Consider the following 15,781-nt stretch of genomic DNA (forward strand, 5'->3'; position numbering starts at 1 on the left):
TTGCACCATGTGCTGTTTGGGGAGGGTTTTTTGGAAGGGACATCCTGCGTGACACTGCAGTGCCACTCCTAGATGGGCCAGGTGTTTGTGTCGGCCACTAGGGTCGCTTAGCTTAGTCATCCAGCGACCTCGGTGCAAATTTTAGGACTAAAAATAATATTGTGAGGTGTGAGGTATTCAGAATAGACTGAAAATGAGTGGAAATTATGGTTTTTGAGGTTAATAATAATATGGGATCAAAATGACCCCCAAATTCTATGATTTAAGCTGTTTTTTAGGGTTTTTTGAAAAAAACACCCGAATCCAAAACACACCCGAATCCGACAAAAAAAATTCGGTGAGGTTTTGCCAAAACGCGGTCGAACCCAAAACACGGCCGCGGAACCGAACCCAAAACCAAAACACAAAACCCGAAAAATTTCAGGCGCTCATCACTAGATTACACACCTCGTAGCAGTTTCTGAGTAGCTTCAGACTTACTCGGCATCTGCGATCAGTTCAGTGCTTGTCGTTCCTGGTTTGTGTTCACAAACACACCCAGCGTTCGCCCAGACACTCCTCCGTTTCTCCGGCCACTCCTGCGTTTTTTCCGGAAACGGTAGCGTTTTTTTCCCACATGCCCATAAAACGGCCTGTTTCCGCCCAGTAACACCCATTTCCTGTCAATAACATTACGATCGCCAGACCGATGAAAAAGCCGTGAGTAAAATTACTAAGTGCATAGCAAATTTACTTGGCGCAGTCGCAGTGCGGACATTGTGCATGCGCATTAAGCGGAAAATCACTGCGATGCGAAGATTTTTACCGAGCGAACAACTCGGAATGAGGGCCTATGTTTTGAGAATTGTGGTGCTCTTTGTTACCTGTACTCTATTTTTGTTATTTATTTACTGTAATGTTAAGTTTTGTCTCCCTGTACTGGCCTTTGTACGGTGCTGCGAAACACTTGTGGCGCCTTGTAAATAAAATATAATAATAATAATAATAATAATTATTATTATTATTATTATTATTATAATTATTTCCCCCAAAGTCATTTTTGGGGAATCTTGGACCCACTCCTTGCATGATTTTTTTCTTCTTAGTTTTAATTTTTTACTCTGTTATGATATTTAATACTTGATTTCCTTATAATGCTTTGTGTCTGTATGCCGTTTCCGTGTGTTAATTATTTTTCTTGCTTCTTGTTTATTTTTCACAGAGCATTTTCACTTAATGTTGCTTATCCTGCACTGCTTCATTCATTTTTATTGCTTTAAGGGGTGAATTAAGGGGGTTATTCAGAGATGAACGCAGATCTCTGGATATGCAGCCAGATCTGTATTCATTTCTGCACATACTGAGGGCCGCTCAATACAGTGTAAGGCCGCCCAGCATGTGTGGGGACGCCTCCTGATGCATCCGCAATCTAATTGAGAATGCATCGGATCTAAGGTTGACCCCTGGCAGTGCAGCATGGCTGAGATGCCAGGATGTCAGCAGGCATTTTTTTCCCGAAACGGCTGCGTGCCCCCGTTTTCCTGGCGCCACACCCGCAATGCCAAACCTCTGTACCTGCAATGGCCTTGCATGTCCATCACATTGCCACCGGCAAACTGTGTTGCAGACCGCCATTGCGGCTGGGTCTGAATACCCCCCTAAGACAGTAGAGTGCCTGTGTGCAGGCTCCGTGTAGGCCCCCTCCTCTCTGTTAGCAGCCACAGCGCTGTAGACCAGTGGTTCGTAAACTCAATCCTCAGGGACCTCTAACGGTTTGAGTTTTCCAGGTCACTGGGCAGGTGCAATGTGTTTGACCAACTGTCACATTTTAAAAATCTACAGGTGACCTGGAAATTGTGAACCGTTAGGGGAGCTTGAAGACTGAGTTTGGGAACCACTGTTGTAGACTCTGGCTGGTCTTTGAGAAAATTGTGCCTTGTTCCCAGAGACACATCTACCGCACATGCGCAAATCCCTGGGAAAATGACTGTCACGCTATTTTCCCAATGACTTATGCCGCCGGACTCTGGAGTGGTAAGTGTAATTATATGGGTGCAGGGTGTGTGCACCCATTATAGTTACGCCAATGATTGCTTTATATGTTTTTATTTACCTCATGTTGTCATATGATCTTTGTTTAGTTCAGTACCTGTATGTGCAGCTAGTTCTGTCTTTGTTTACTACCATAGGTGGTACAGTAGTTTCCAACACATTGGGATCTATTTATAAAGCAGAGAAAATCCCTGGTTTGCATTAAACAGGGCTTTTCTCTGCTTACCATTAATTTACAAAGCGGGTTACCATGGAGAAGCCCCAACTTTTCCAGCAGCACCCCCTCTCTGTGCCTGAATTGCATCACCATACTTTTGTATGGTGAGTGCAATTCATGTAGGAACGGAAAGCTCAGGAGATCAGTAACTGCAGGACAGCTCAATGCTTCCCTGCTCTCTGTCTGGCACCTGGTGGTAGCTCCACCCCCTGACCTCCCAGCAGCGAATGCAACCTGCCGGGAGGTCAACAGGTGGCGCATGCGCAGAAGGACCTGCTGGCATACTCTGGACATCTCAGAAGGGTACCGACAGAAGAGACACTATAGCTGGAGCCCTGGATACTGCATCACTGGAGAGGTGAGTATACGTGAATTGCTACTTATCACAGTTATACATCACATAAAAAAAAAAGCGATGTATAGTGATAAGTAACAATTTGCCTTTTGTTTTCTTTATGAATAGACCACATTGTCTTCATGCACTGGTTACATTGGTGATAACCCCACCCCCTTTATTTGATTGGCATCTGCTGCTGTGCATCTGAGAACATTTTTTTGTGGGGACTGTACTTCTGTTGGTCTCCAGGGTGACAGGGCCATCACAAGTAACCACATGGGGAGGCACCGCGTCCACAGAATGGAGCTTGCTTGTTTGAGTGCACTTTGGTCATGGAGGAGGGTATGTAAGGTAGGGTTTAGTCATTTATATTTTTGTATCCCCGAATGTTATTAAAACCACAGCGTTAGATTAAGACCTTATTGGCATTGTTATTTTCTCATACGTCCTAGAGGATGCTGGAGACGACATCAAGACCATGGGGCATAGACGGGATCCGCAGAAGACATGGGCACTCTAAAGACTTTTCATTGGGTGTGCACTGGCTCCTCCCTCTATGCCCCTCCTCCAGACCTCAGTTTTAGAAATGTGCCCAGTTCGACTGGATGCACTCTGAGGAGCTCTACTGAGTTTCTCTGAAAAGACATGTTAGTTTTTTTATTTTCAGGGAGATCTGCTGGCATCAGACTCCCTGCTTCGTGGGACTGAGGGGGCAGAAGCAGAACCAACTTCCTCATAGTTTCATGGCTCTGCTTCTCGCTGACAGGACACCATTAGCTCCCGAAGGGAACCGAACACTAGCTGTGTCTAGTTGCTCACTCCCACAGCACGCCGTCACCCCCCTCACAGAGCCAGAAGTCAGAAGACAGGTGAGTATGAAAAGAATGATCTTCAATCCATTGCTGCCCACACACACAGGAACTGCAGGGTGCAGGGCACGGGAGGCGGGGGGGGGGGGGGGGGGGGGGCGCCATGGGCAGCAAGAGAAATACCTCAAACTGGCTAAAAGGGGGCATAAGATGCCACTGGCACAACCCTACCCCCGTCAGTATAAATAATAAGTCAATATACTGAGTGTAAGGATGCACCATTGTGGGGGTGGAGCTTCTTCCTCAGGCAGCCAGCATACTACTCAGCGCCATTTTCTCTCTCTCCTCAGGCTGCAGAGAACAAGCTGGTCCTCTCCTCCACTTCTGACAAGTACAGGGTGCTATAAAGGGGGGGCACAAAGCGATGGTGGTGCATTTGATAGTGTATATTACTATTTAAAAGCGCATTTGAACTGTGGACATACTGTGTACACAGGCAATACTGGCGCTGGGTTTATGAACTGGCTGCTCCTATCCTGTTTCCCTCTGACAGATTTTACTGTGGGTCTATCCCCAAAATAAGTCCCAGTGTGTCTGTGAGTGTGGTGTACATGTGTGAGGCATGTCTGAGGAAGGGAGTTTCTCCCTGGAGGAAGCCATTTTAGGGACACAGAGTTGTAATGTGGTGGTGTTACCGGCACACCAAGAGCCTATATGGGTGAAAGAGCTACGTGACAGTATGCATCTGATTAACCATAGATTGGATAAGTCTGAATCTAAGGCTGCATGCTGGAGAAAATCTGTGGAAAATGTGATTTTTCAGGATGCTGTTATTCCTTATGCAGGCGGCCCCTCTGGGTCACATAAGAGACCATTTGCAAATGTTGTAAACACTGATACCGGCACAGATTCTGATTCTTGTGTCGACAATAGTGAATCCAGAGAGATAGATCATAAATTGGGAAAAAGTATACAATATATGATTGTGGCTATAAGGGACGTGTTGGAGGTTACAGAAAGCACTCCTGTACCTCAGGAGAAATCTTATTTATGTAAGGAAAAGAAATCCAAAGTCACGTTCCCTCCTTCACACGAACTAAATGCTCTGTTTGAAGGGATGTGGGTGAATCCTGATAAAAAATGTTGTATTCCCAAAAGGATTCACATAGCTTATCCTTTCCCGGTTGAAGACAGGAAAAAATGGGAGTCACCCCCTGTGTTAGACAGTGCACTTTCCAGGTTGACAAAGAAGGTAATTCTCCCTGCTCCTGGCACGGCTTCTCTTAAAGAGCTGGCAGACCGCAAAATGGAAAGGAGATTGAAATCCATTTATGTTACCAATGGTGCACTGCTCAGGCCCACTATTGCCTTCACATGGGTGAGTCGCGCTATTGAAAAATGGTCAGAAAGCGTGTCATCAGAAATTGACATGATTGATAAAGATGAGATAATAAAGTTAGGGAATATCAAGGACGCTGCCGCCTACATGCTGGAAGCAATGAAGGATATTGGACTCTTGAGTTCACAAGCCGCTACCGTGGCAGTATCGGCTAGGCGGGCATTATGGATGCGCCAGTGGAACGCGGATGCAGATTCCAAAAGAAACATGGAGGCTCTCCCATATAAAGGTGAGGTCTTATTTGGCGATGGCCTGGATGCATTAGTCTCGGCGGCTACGGCAGGTATGTCGACATTTTTGCCCTCTGCGCCTGCACCGGCAAAAAAGACCTATCACCTTCTTTGCAGGTAGGGGAAGGGGAAAGAAGCCCACACTGACTCCAGGTTCCCAAGAGCAGACGTCTACCCCTAATTCTGCCAAATCCCCAGCATGACGCTGGAACTCCCTTGTGCTCGGGTAGGGGCACGTCTCAAACTCTTCAGCCAGGATTGGATTATGTCTGGCCTGGATCCCTGGGTGTTGCAAATAGTATCCCAGGGATACACACTAGAGTTTCAAGATGTTTCAAGACGTTTCCCCCATGCCGATTTTTCAAAATCGACCTTGCCAGCTTCTTCGCCAGAGAGAGAAGCAGTAACAGCGGCAATCCTAAAATTATGTCAAGACCAGGTTATAGTCTTGGTACCGTTGTCACAACAAGGGTGGGGTTTTTATTCAAGCCTCTTTGTTGTTCCGAAGCCGGACGGCTCGGTCAGACCGATACTAAATCTACAAAAATCTGAATTTCTTCCTGAAAAGGTTCAAGTTCAAGATGGAATCACTTCGGGCGGTGATTGCAAGTCTGGAGGAGGGGGACTACTTAGTGTCGGTGGACATAAAGGATGCTTACCTGCATGTTCCCATTTATCCTCTTCACCAGGCTTATCTGAAATGTGCGATTCAGGATTGCCATTACCAATTCCAGACGTTACCTTTCGGTCTCTCCACGGCGCAGAGGGTATTCACTAAGGTGATGGTGGAGATGATGGTCCTCCTTCGTCAGAAAGGGGTCAATATAATCCCTTGTCTGGACGACCTCCTGTTAAAGGCGAAATCCAGGGAGCAGTTATTATAAAACATATCCCTCTCCCTGTCAATACTCCAACAACACGGGTGGATCATAAATTACCCAAAGTCACAGTTGGAACCGACAACAAGGTTGTCTTTCCTCGGGATGATTCTGGACACAGAAGTTCAGAGAGTATTTCTTCCGCTGGAAAAGGCTCTGGAAATCCAGAAAATGGTAAAACAGATATTGAAACCATCAAGTGTGTCGATCCATCAGTGCATTCGGTTGTTGGGGAAGATGGTGGCGGCCTACGAGGCCATACTGTTTGGCAGGTTCCATGCCAGAGTATTCCAGTGGGACCTGTTGGACAAGTGGTCGGGGTCACACCTACATATGCACAGAAAGATAATCCTGTCGTCAAAAACCAGGATTTCGCTCCTGTGGTGGTTGCACAGCTCTCACCTGCTAGAGGGACGCAGGTTCGGGATTCAGGACTGGGTCCTAGTAACCACGGATGCAAGTCTCCGAGGCTGGGGAGCAGTCTCTCAGGGAGAAAACTTCCAGGGACGTTGGTCACAATAGGAAGCCTGCCTTCACATAAATGTTCTGGAGCTAAGAGCCATTTACAACGTCCTTCAACAAGCGGTACATCTTCTTTAAGACCGTCCCGTGCAGATCCAGGCGGACAATGTAACAGCAGTTGCATACATAAACAGGCAGGGCGGAACAAAAAGCAAAGCGACAAAGGCAGAGGCAACAAAAATCCCCCGCTGGGCAGAAAAACATCTACAAGCTCTGTCGGCAATATTCATTAGACAACTGGAGTAGACAACTGGGAAGCAGACTTCCTCAGCTGACACGATCTCCATCCAGGAGAGTGGGGCCTCCACCAAGAAGTCTTCACAGAGGTGAAAAGTCTTTGGGGAGTTCCTCAAATAGACATGATGGCGTCTCGTCTCAACAAGAAGCTTCAGAGATACTGTTCCAGGTCGAGAGACCCTCAAGCAGTAGCAGTGGATGCACTGGTGACCCAGTGGGTGTTTCCGTCAGTGTATGTTTTCCCTCCACTTCCGCTGATCCCAAAAGTACTCAGGATCGTAATAAAGACAAGGGTTCGAGCAATCTTCATTGCCCCAGACTGGCCAAGAAGGGCTTGGTACCCAGATCTTCAGCAGTTACTCATAGGAGATCCTCGGCCTCTTCCTCCTCGGGAGGACCTGCTGCAGCAGGGGCCGTGTGTGTTCCAAGACTTACCGCGGCTACGTTTGACGGCATGGCTGTTGAGCGCCGTATCCTAGCCAGGAAGGGTATTCCTAAGGAGGTCATCCCCACCCTTATTCAGGCTAGAAAGGGAGTAACGTCAAAACATTACCACCGTATTTGGAGAAAATATGTGTCTTGGTGTGAATCCAAGGAAGCTCCTATGGAAGAGTTTCACTTAGGACGTTTTCTCCATTTTTTGCAGGATGGTTTGGAGACGGGCCTACGATTGGGATCAATGAAGGTCCAGATTTCGGCCTTGTCAGTGTTCGTCCAAAAACAATTGGCCTCTCTTCCAGAGGTTCAGACCTTCATGAAAGGGGTTCTGCACATCCAGCCTCCATTCGTGCCTTCAGTGGCACCATGAGACCTTAACGTGGTATTGCAGTTCCTTCAATCGGATTGGTTTGAGCCTATACAAAAGATAGAGTTGAAGTTTCTCACTTGGAAAGTAGTGATGCTTTTGGCATTGGCATCCACAAGGCTGGTGTCTGAATTGGGGGCCTTGTCTCACAAGAGCCCTTACCTGATTTTCCATGAAGATAGGGCCGAGTTGCGAACTCGCCAACATTTTCTTCCAAAGGTGGTTTCTGCTTTTCACATAAACCAACCTATTGTGGTGCCAGTAGTTCACATTCACTGATTCAAAGTCTCTAGATGTGGTTAGAGCTTTGAAAATCTATGTTGCTAGAACAGCTCGTATACGGAAAACAGAGGCTCTGTTTGTTCTGTATGATCACAAGAAGATTGCCTGTCCTGCTACCAAGCAGACTATTGCACTTTGGATTAGAAATACGATTCAGCGGGGCGTGGCCTGGCTGTGATTGCAGGAGGTTGTGCAGCACTCGAGCTCCTGCCATAATAGCAGTTTTAACTGCTCAATAAGCGCTTTTCCCAGGGAATTATTGCCCACCCTTGTCTGCTCGGGCCCCCCCAGCACTGACCAGGGCGGTTGCGGAGCCGGCGGGTGCCTCCTGGACCCGTGCGGGTTGCGGCCTACCCTGCCAGCTGGAGCCGGGACCTCGCGTCTGAAGCTACCCCGGACCGGAAGTGCGGTGCCCTGCGGCGGAGAGCCTGTCCGGAGCTGTCCCCTTCACCCCTGGAGCCCCCTCACTCCTCACCTCGTCTTGGTGAGTCTCTTCTCTGCTGCTCCGCTCCGTGTGGCGGTCCCCCGTGAGCCCGGCGGAAAGCTCCGTGGTGCGAGGGAGCGCGGCGCCGGTCACGTGGTGCCGCTCCTGGGGCCGGACGCAGCCGCCGCTGCCCCCAGCGCTCACCGCGCGTCTCCTGAGACCCCACCTGGGCTCCGGGGACGCCCGCCACTGCCACCACCGAGTTTCTCCCGCAGGCAGGGGCCACATGAGGCCTATTACAGGCTGTGGAATATAGCAACCTGGCGGCGCCATCTTGAATCCTGGAACATACTACAGGCAATTGGGAATTGAAGCCTGGCGGCGCCATCTTTACACCTGGAAAGGTGCCCACACTGATAGACGCTGTCCTGGGGTGATTTACTGCCCTGCTGCCACCCATGGTGTCGGTGACAGGGGCTGTTGGCACAGAATTCCAGCCTCCCCTCTAGTTATATGGGACGAGCTAAGCCTGACTGCACACTCTTTGCCTGACATAGGGAATTAAAACTCCCTCTCGTGGGTCCCTATTGAATTTCACCTCCCCTACTGTTACACTTGCCCGTATTATATCAAACCAACTTGCCGACAAATAGTCACCGCCGTGTGACCATCATGTCCCCACCCAAACGGGAATAGATGCCTCCTCCGGCGGTCATGTAAGGCCGCCTCGAGGGATGACGGCTGACGCCTTCTGACACGTACTACCACCAAAATGACCACGGATCTGTCTTGCTGATTCTGCAGTCTTTCACTAGGCCCGACACGATACCGCATCCACTCCGACATGACTGTAACTATGCTATCTACCGTACGTACCCACCACTGCACCTGACACTCTCTTCTACATGGTGGTGACATAGGGATCTGTGAATATCAGCCCCAAGCTTTGGGATATGGGACCGAGGGAGTGATCAAGGTGTGATCTGTGGTACTGAGCCGCCCAATACCCCTACTCCAGCGCTTGTCGTGCAGGTTTCGACGCTCCTATCCCCTTCTTATTATCCATGAGTCGCAGGAAACGTAGGGGAGTGAAAACCTCTATTTGTCAGTCCGAAGTCACCCCCCGCTCAGACCTAAGGCGGTTTCTCAATCTCCGGAAAGATACAGATATGTCGACTCCACCGACGCCTTCCTCTCCGGCTCAATCCGAGAGGTCGGAGATGCAAGGCGAAACCAGAGTGAATACACCGGATAGGAACTCCACTGGACAGCAAGATATGCAGAAAGTCCTCACCCTCTTACAGACCTTGCCCACTAAGGCGGACTTCACATCTTTGGAGAGCAAACTTCGGGACGTAGTCCACTCTGAGGTGTCCTCACTTCGGTCTGAACTGACTCAGCTGGGCTCTCGTATCGAATCATTGGAGACCAGGGGAGATGAATCCAACGCTTTTCAACACGCATTGGTGGATACTATCAGACTTCAAGCAGAAGAGATTCAGAGCCTGCACGACCATCTTGATGATATAGACAACAGGGGACGTAGGAATAACCTGCGAGTGAGGGGCATCCCTGAAGACATACCACAGCAAAGCATCCCAGATGTCCTCAACAAGATTTTTGGTGCAGTCCTGGAAACCGACCCAAATGACCCCATTGTATTCGACAGGGCACACAGAGCACTGCGTCCCAGAGGCCTGCAGTCCGAACGACCAAGAGACATTATTTGCCGTCTTCACTACTACAGCCAAAAAGAAGAGATAATCAGGAAACTCCGGAACTCCGGAGACCTAGACTTCAATGGCTCACCTATTCAGGTCTTCCAAGATCTTTCTCGTCACACCCTACAGTCTAGACGTCAATTAAAGCCCCTAACCGATGCCCTCCGTAAAAACAACATCAGATACAGGTGGGGATTTCCTTTCAGCATTACAGCAACCAATGACGGCCGGTCTGCCACGATTCGGACCCCTGAAGATGTCGCCCCCTTCTGCTCCACCCTATCTATTGACCCTGTGCAGGTCCCTGAGTGGCAATCCGTAGGCTCGAGGATCCGCCCCCCCCAACCCCCCCGGGCTGACATACCTTTCCAAACAGTGGGATCTCCTTCAGCAGCACAGAAACGGAACCGCTCCCTTCCGTCCCCTCCATCTTCATCTTCCTCCTCGGCTGCGAAGACCTGATTACCCCACCTTGAGAATGGCAAGTTTTTCCCGCTACGCGAGACTGATCGACATACAGAGGACTGCTTCATTATGTCGTGACACCATAGGAGGTGCCACTGCTCCTACATGAGGACTTCCTCCCTTGAGGCACCTTGCAGTTGAGGGGCGTGATGCCTCTCAGACCCCCGTCTCTATATTTGATAGTCCCATCATGCCCGAGGGACCCAGACATTTTAATTTCCCGAATAGAGTGGGATTTAAGCAACTCTGCCACGGTTTCTACTGCCTTAACATAGTTCGGGTGATGTACTGTTCCTATTGTTGTGACATGCAATGTTCATATTTTTGTGGTCGCTAATTATATTCCATTGATGTGGTTCGTGTTGGAGGGCTGATCCGTCCCTCCCTTGTTACCCCATTTGCACCGCGATGTTTGGTCCTGGAACGATCGATGGGAACTCTGTCCCCATTGTTCGTATCACCGGGAGCGGTGTTATGCCTTCACTTGTTCATTTGTTCTATATTGTTATGCTTTTCTGTTCTGTTGTTCTCTCTCTGTCCTCTTCTTTCTCCCCTCCTCTTTTTCAGGTTCTCCCTTCCCTTCCAGAATTACCTAGACTCACCAACGCCCAAACCCTACTCTATGCTGCTGGGACCTCTGTGAGACCAGATCCACTATTTCTTTTTGGAACGGTTAAATGGCGCTACTAAAAGTGGTTTCTATTAATGCCCGGGGACTCAACATTCCTGAGAGACGGTCAAGGGCCTTACGAGAATTGAAAGCCGAAAAAGCAGAAGTTGCCTTTGTGCAAGAAACCCACTTTAAAGAGGGGGTGGCCCCCTCTCTCAGGAATCGAGACTTCCCTACAGGGTATTTCTCCAATAACGTTGATGGTAAGACTTTGGGGGTAGCGATTCTGTTTGCCAAACATGTTGCCCTTGCTGATGTTGTTTGCCTTCAACTTGTCCCCGGCAGGGCTCTGCTTATAAATTGCACTATCGCCAATAGAGCTCTTACATTTCTTAATGTTTATGCCCCTAACAAGGCACAGCCAGGATTCTTGGAAAGAGTCCTCACCCTAGCCCAACCATATATTAATGGGATTTTGCTTTTTGGCGGAGATTTAAACTGGTCTTTGGAGCCCCGATTAAACTCCTCCAACCCCTCCCCTAGGTATTCGGATAAACTACACCGTAGGGTCCGGAGGATTCTACATAACTTTCAACTCATTGATGTCTGGAGGATACAACACCCCTCTACTCGGGATTTTACCTTTTATTCACACCCTCACAACACTTACACTAGGATTGACTACTTATTTATCTCGCATAGATTTTTGCACCTGGCTGAGGCTTCTGCTGTGGGCAGCATGTCCTGGACAGATCATGCTCCTGTCTCTTTGGGGGTTCGCTTGTCCCCTGCTCGCCCGAATTCTTATACGTGGAGATTAAACGAGATGATCATCCAGGATCCCGGCTGCCAACGGCAGATCAGGGAGGCTATAGCCGACTATATTGATGTTAACGACACAGAGGGGATCTCTAAAGTGGTAGTCTGGGAGGCCCACAAATGTGTAATAAGGGGAAAACTCATTCAACTGGGCGCCCATAGGAAAAAACAACATATGGCGGCACGAGAGGCCTTGTTACAAAAAATTCAAGCCTTAGAACTTCTCCATAAATCCACCATGTCAGATGATAACCTCCAATCATTACTAATGGCTCGGAAGGAATTAGACTCACTTATGTCCCATAGACTGAAGTTAGAGGCTAGAAAATGCCGTAGTCGTTATTTTCTATGGGGGAACAAGCCAGGGAAGCTGCTGGCGCGGGCTCTCCAGGCTCAACGTGCGGCATCTTTTATATCTAAAGTGAAATCGCATACGGGAAAAACACAACACACCACGACAGAGATAACAGCAGCCTTCCGACATTATTATACCCAGTTATACAATCTAAGAGGCTCCACGGAGGTCGGATCTGCCCTCTCCCGAAAGGCCTCTATTGCAGAGTTTTTACGTGAAATTAATTTCCCCACTCTTACACCTGAAGAAGTCGAGTCACTTGAGGATCCCTACACTCTGGCAGAGCTTGAAGAAGCTATTAAAACCACCCCTAATGGCAGGAGTCCGGGCCCTGACGGCTTCTCTTTAGCCTACTATAAGACATTTGGAGATGTTTTGCTACCTCTGATGCTTAGAGCTTTTAATCAGGTTTCAGACCAGTCCTTCTTCTCTCCCCAGTCTATGCTCGCACATATCACAGTGATCCATAAGGAGGGCAAGGATCCGACCCAATGTTCCAGTTATAGACCCATTTCCCTGCTAAATGTAGACTTGAAGCTGTTCGCCAAATTAATGGCGAACCGTTTAAAACTCTTCCTTCCAAAACTGATACACTCGGACCAGGTGGGTTTCGTTCCGGGCCGCGAGGCCAGAGATAACACCACGAAGGTTCTGGACTTAATTTATTACGCATCAACTTGTAAATCCCCTTCCATTCTCCTCTCAACAGACGCAGAAAAAGCGTTCGACAGAGTGGACTGGGATTTCCTGTTGGGGGTGCTGGAGCACATGGGCTTGGGCTTGGTAGGCCTCCAGAGAATTAGGGCTCTGTACTCTGGTCCCGCGGCTCGCGTTCGTATAAATGGTGAACTGTCGGACCCGTTCCAGATACGGAATGGCACTCGTCAGGGGTGTCCTCTGTCACCGCTTATTTTTGTGCTTTGCATGGAAGCCCTGGCGAGGGCCATTCGCCAGAATGTTAACATCACAGGGTTGCAGGTGGGGACGACGGAGTACAAGCTTGCCCTGTTTGCGGATGACCTCCTTGCAGTGATTTCTAATCCCTTGACCTCTATACCCAACCTTCTTAAAGAATTTAAACGTTGTGGAACTCTCTCCAATTTTAAAATTAATTTATCTAAATCCACAGCACTGAATTTAACACTAGATCAGACCAGCCTCCAAGTACTTCAATCTATCTCGCCCTTTGCATGGCATCCAACACAATTAAAATATTTAGGAGTAATCCTACACAGAGATCTTTCCCAGATTTACCAACTGAATTTCCCCCCACTCCTATCAAAACTTCAATCTGACCTCTCCAAATGGGGTGGGAAAAAAATTTCATGGATAGGGAGAATAGCAGTAATCAAAATGAATATTTTACCCAGAATTCTTTACCTGTTACAAACTCTACCTGTTGCTGTTCCTCGATCATGGTTTCTCTTACTGCAACGAAAGATTAGAGACTACATTTGGGCGGGGCGAAAACCCAGATTTAAGCATGAGATTCTCTTTAGACGGAAACATCAAGGAGGCCTCCAGCTTCCCCACTTCTTATCCTACTACCATGCAGTACTCCTTACGAGGGTAATGGAGTGGAGTAGTGAACTCCACAGGAAACAATGGGTAGACATTGAACTGGCCTCTCTTCCTTCTCTTAGCTCGAACTCCCCTTGGCTTTCTAAAGTCCCCCAGGTATTGCACCCGCTAGCTGGTCCCATCTTTTCGTGTTGGCGTCTCTTACGCTCCCTTCCCCGTGTTTCAGCGCATCCTTCCCCACTCTCACCGCTGTTTGGGAATCCTGAGTTTCCCCCGGGATGCCACTCCCTGTCGTTCTGTTCATGGCAGGAGAGGGGCATCATGAGAACTAACCAACTGCTGGACTCATCCGGCATAATACCTTTTCCTGAACTGCAAACTAAATGGAATCTACCCAATAAAGAAATCTGGAGATATCTCCAAATTAAACATTACCTACAGACTTTTTGCACTTCTGGAAAGGGTATACGAGCACTGACCTTGTTTGAGCAGATGTGCCTCTCCCACACATACCCTAGGCATACTCTTTCCACGTTTTACAAATGGATTTTGAACCACAGATTTTCCTCCCAACCTAAATTTGTCAGGGATTGGGAATTAGACCTAGGGGGGTTGGTGGCTACAGACGACTGGGAAGGTATTTACAGATGTAGCCACCTTTATCTTGACTGTTTCTCCGCCGAGACGGGCGTTTAGTCACGCTAATGCGATAGCTGAGTTTCATCACAGGCAGGCGCGTTGAGGCGATCTAGATACTCATCATGCATTACACATCTCCACCACTGTGTCGCTAATGCTCCACTAATCCAGTACTTTCGATCGTACAGTATAGCGGCGGATTGATCTACAGCTCTGGCAATACTGTAGGCGTAACGGGAGGCGGTGGAAAAAGTATGGAGTACTGTACAGTATGTGTATGGAGACGCAACTACAGTAATTGTGTAAAAGGAAGAATGTACAGTACAATGTATAAACACCGTGCTTTTAAAATATATGAGCGTCTGAGTTCGCTAATGCATAATGGGAATGGAGGACTAGCCGGAGGCGGAGGAAAACACCGTGCTTTACAAATGCGAGCGTCCGAGTCCTCTAAGGCATAAACCAACAGCAATGGGGCGGGGGCCGGCCGCTGTTTGCAGTACTTTCACACATGAAATTGGAAATCTCTCATGAGGCGTCGTGGGCTAGGGGTGAAGGCTCCCACCTCCCTCGCTGGGGGTCCAGGGTTCGAGACCTGATGTGCTTTCTTTCTTTCTTTTTTTTTTTTTTTTTCTGTAATAATGCACTGTATTATTTTATTTACACTGTAAGACAGTCAATGGAAGGATGCACACAGATTTCACATAAATCAAAGTACATCTGCAGGAGCGATTCTTTACGCTAAATGCACCTAAACAGCGGGAATGAAATGAGTGTATTCTGACGCTACCAACTGAGCAAAACAGTACTGTAGATCTTCAGCGTTTGTGTATTGCACAGGACCTGAATTTCCTCCCTGTGCAGGCCCCCAGGGGGGGAAGGGCGATGGGGGTAGGGGGGAGACGATGGAAAATACTGTGCCTTTGAAATGCAATTACATGAGCGTCCGAGTACACTACGGCATACTGTAAACCAACACCAATGGGAAGGAAGTGCCAACCTTATTTTTAATGTGTTCCCGTGACATTCACTTTAAAAAAAAAAAAATTCTCTCCAATACAGTACATCCAATGGAAGGATGCACACAGGTTTCACATACTGTACATTAAATCAAAGTACATCTGCAGGAGCGATTCTTTACGCTAAATGCAACCTACAGTACAGTACTGTAAGTGAGCAAAACAGTACTACAGTGGGCGTTTGTGTATTGCACATGACCAGCATTTGCATTCCCTCCCTGTCTACTGCATGATCTGTGCAGGCTCCCATGGGGGAAGGGCAGCAGGCTAGCCGGAGGCGGAGGAAAACACCGTGCTTTACAAATGCGAGCGTCCGAGTCCTCTAAGGCATAAACCAACAGCAATGGGGCGGGGGCCGGCCGCTGTTTGCAGTACTTTCACACATGAAATTGGAAATCTCTCATGAGGCGTCGTGGGCTAGGGGTGAAGGCTCCCACCTCCCTCGCTGGGGGTCCAGGGTT

Source organism: Pseudophryne corroboree, chromosome 2, assembly GCF_028390025.1.
Source record: "Pseudophryne corroboree isolate aPseCor3 chromosome 2, aPseCor3.hap2, whole genome shotgun sequence".
Classification (NCBI taxonomy): domain Eukaryota; kingdom Metazoa; phylum Chordata; class Amphibia; order Anura; family Myobatrachidae; genus Pseudophryne; species Pseudophryne corroboree.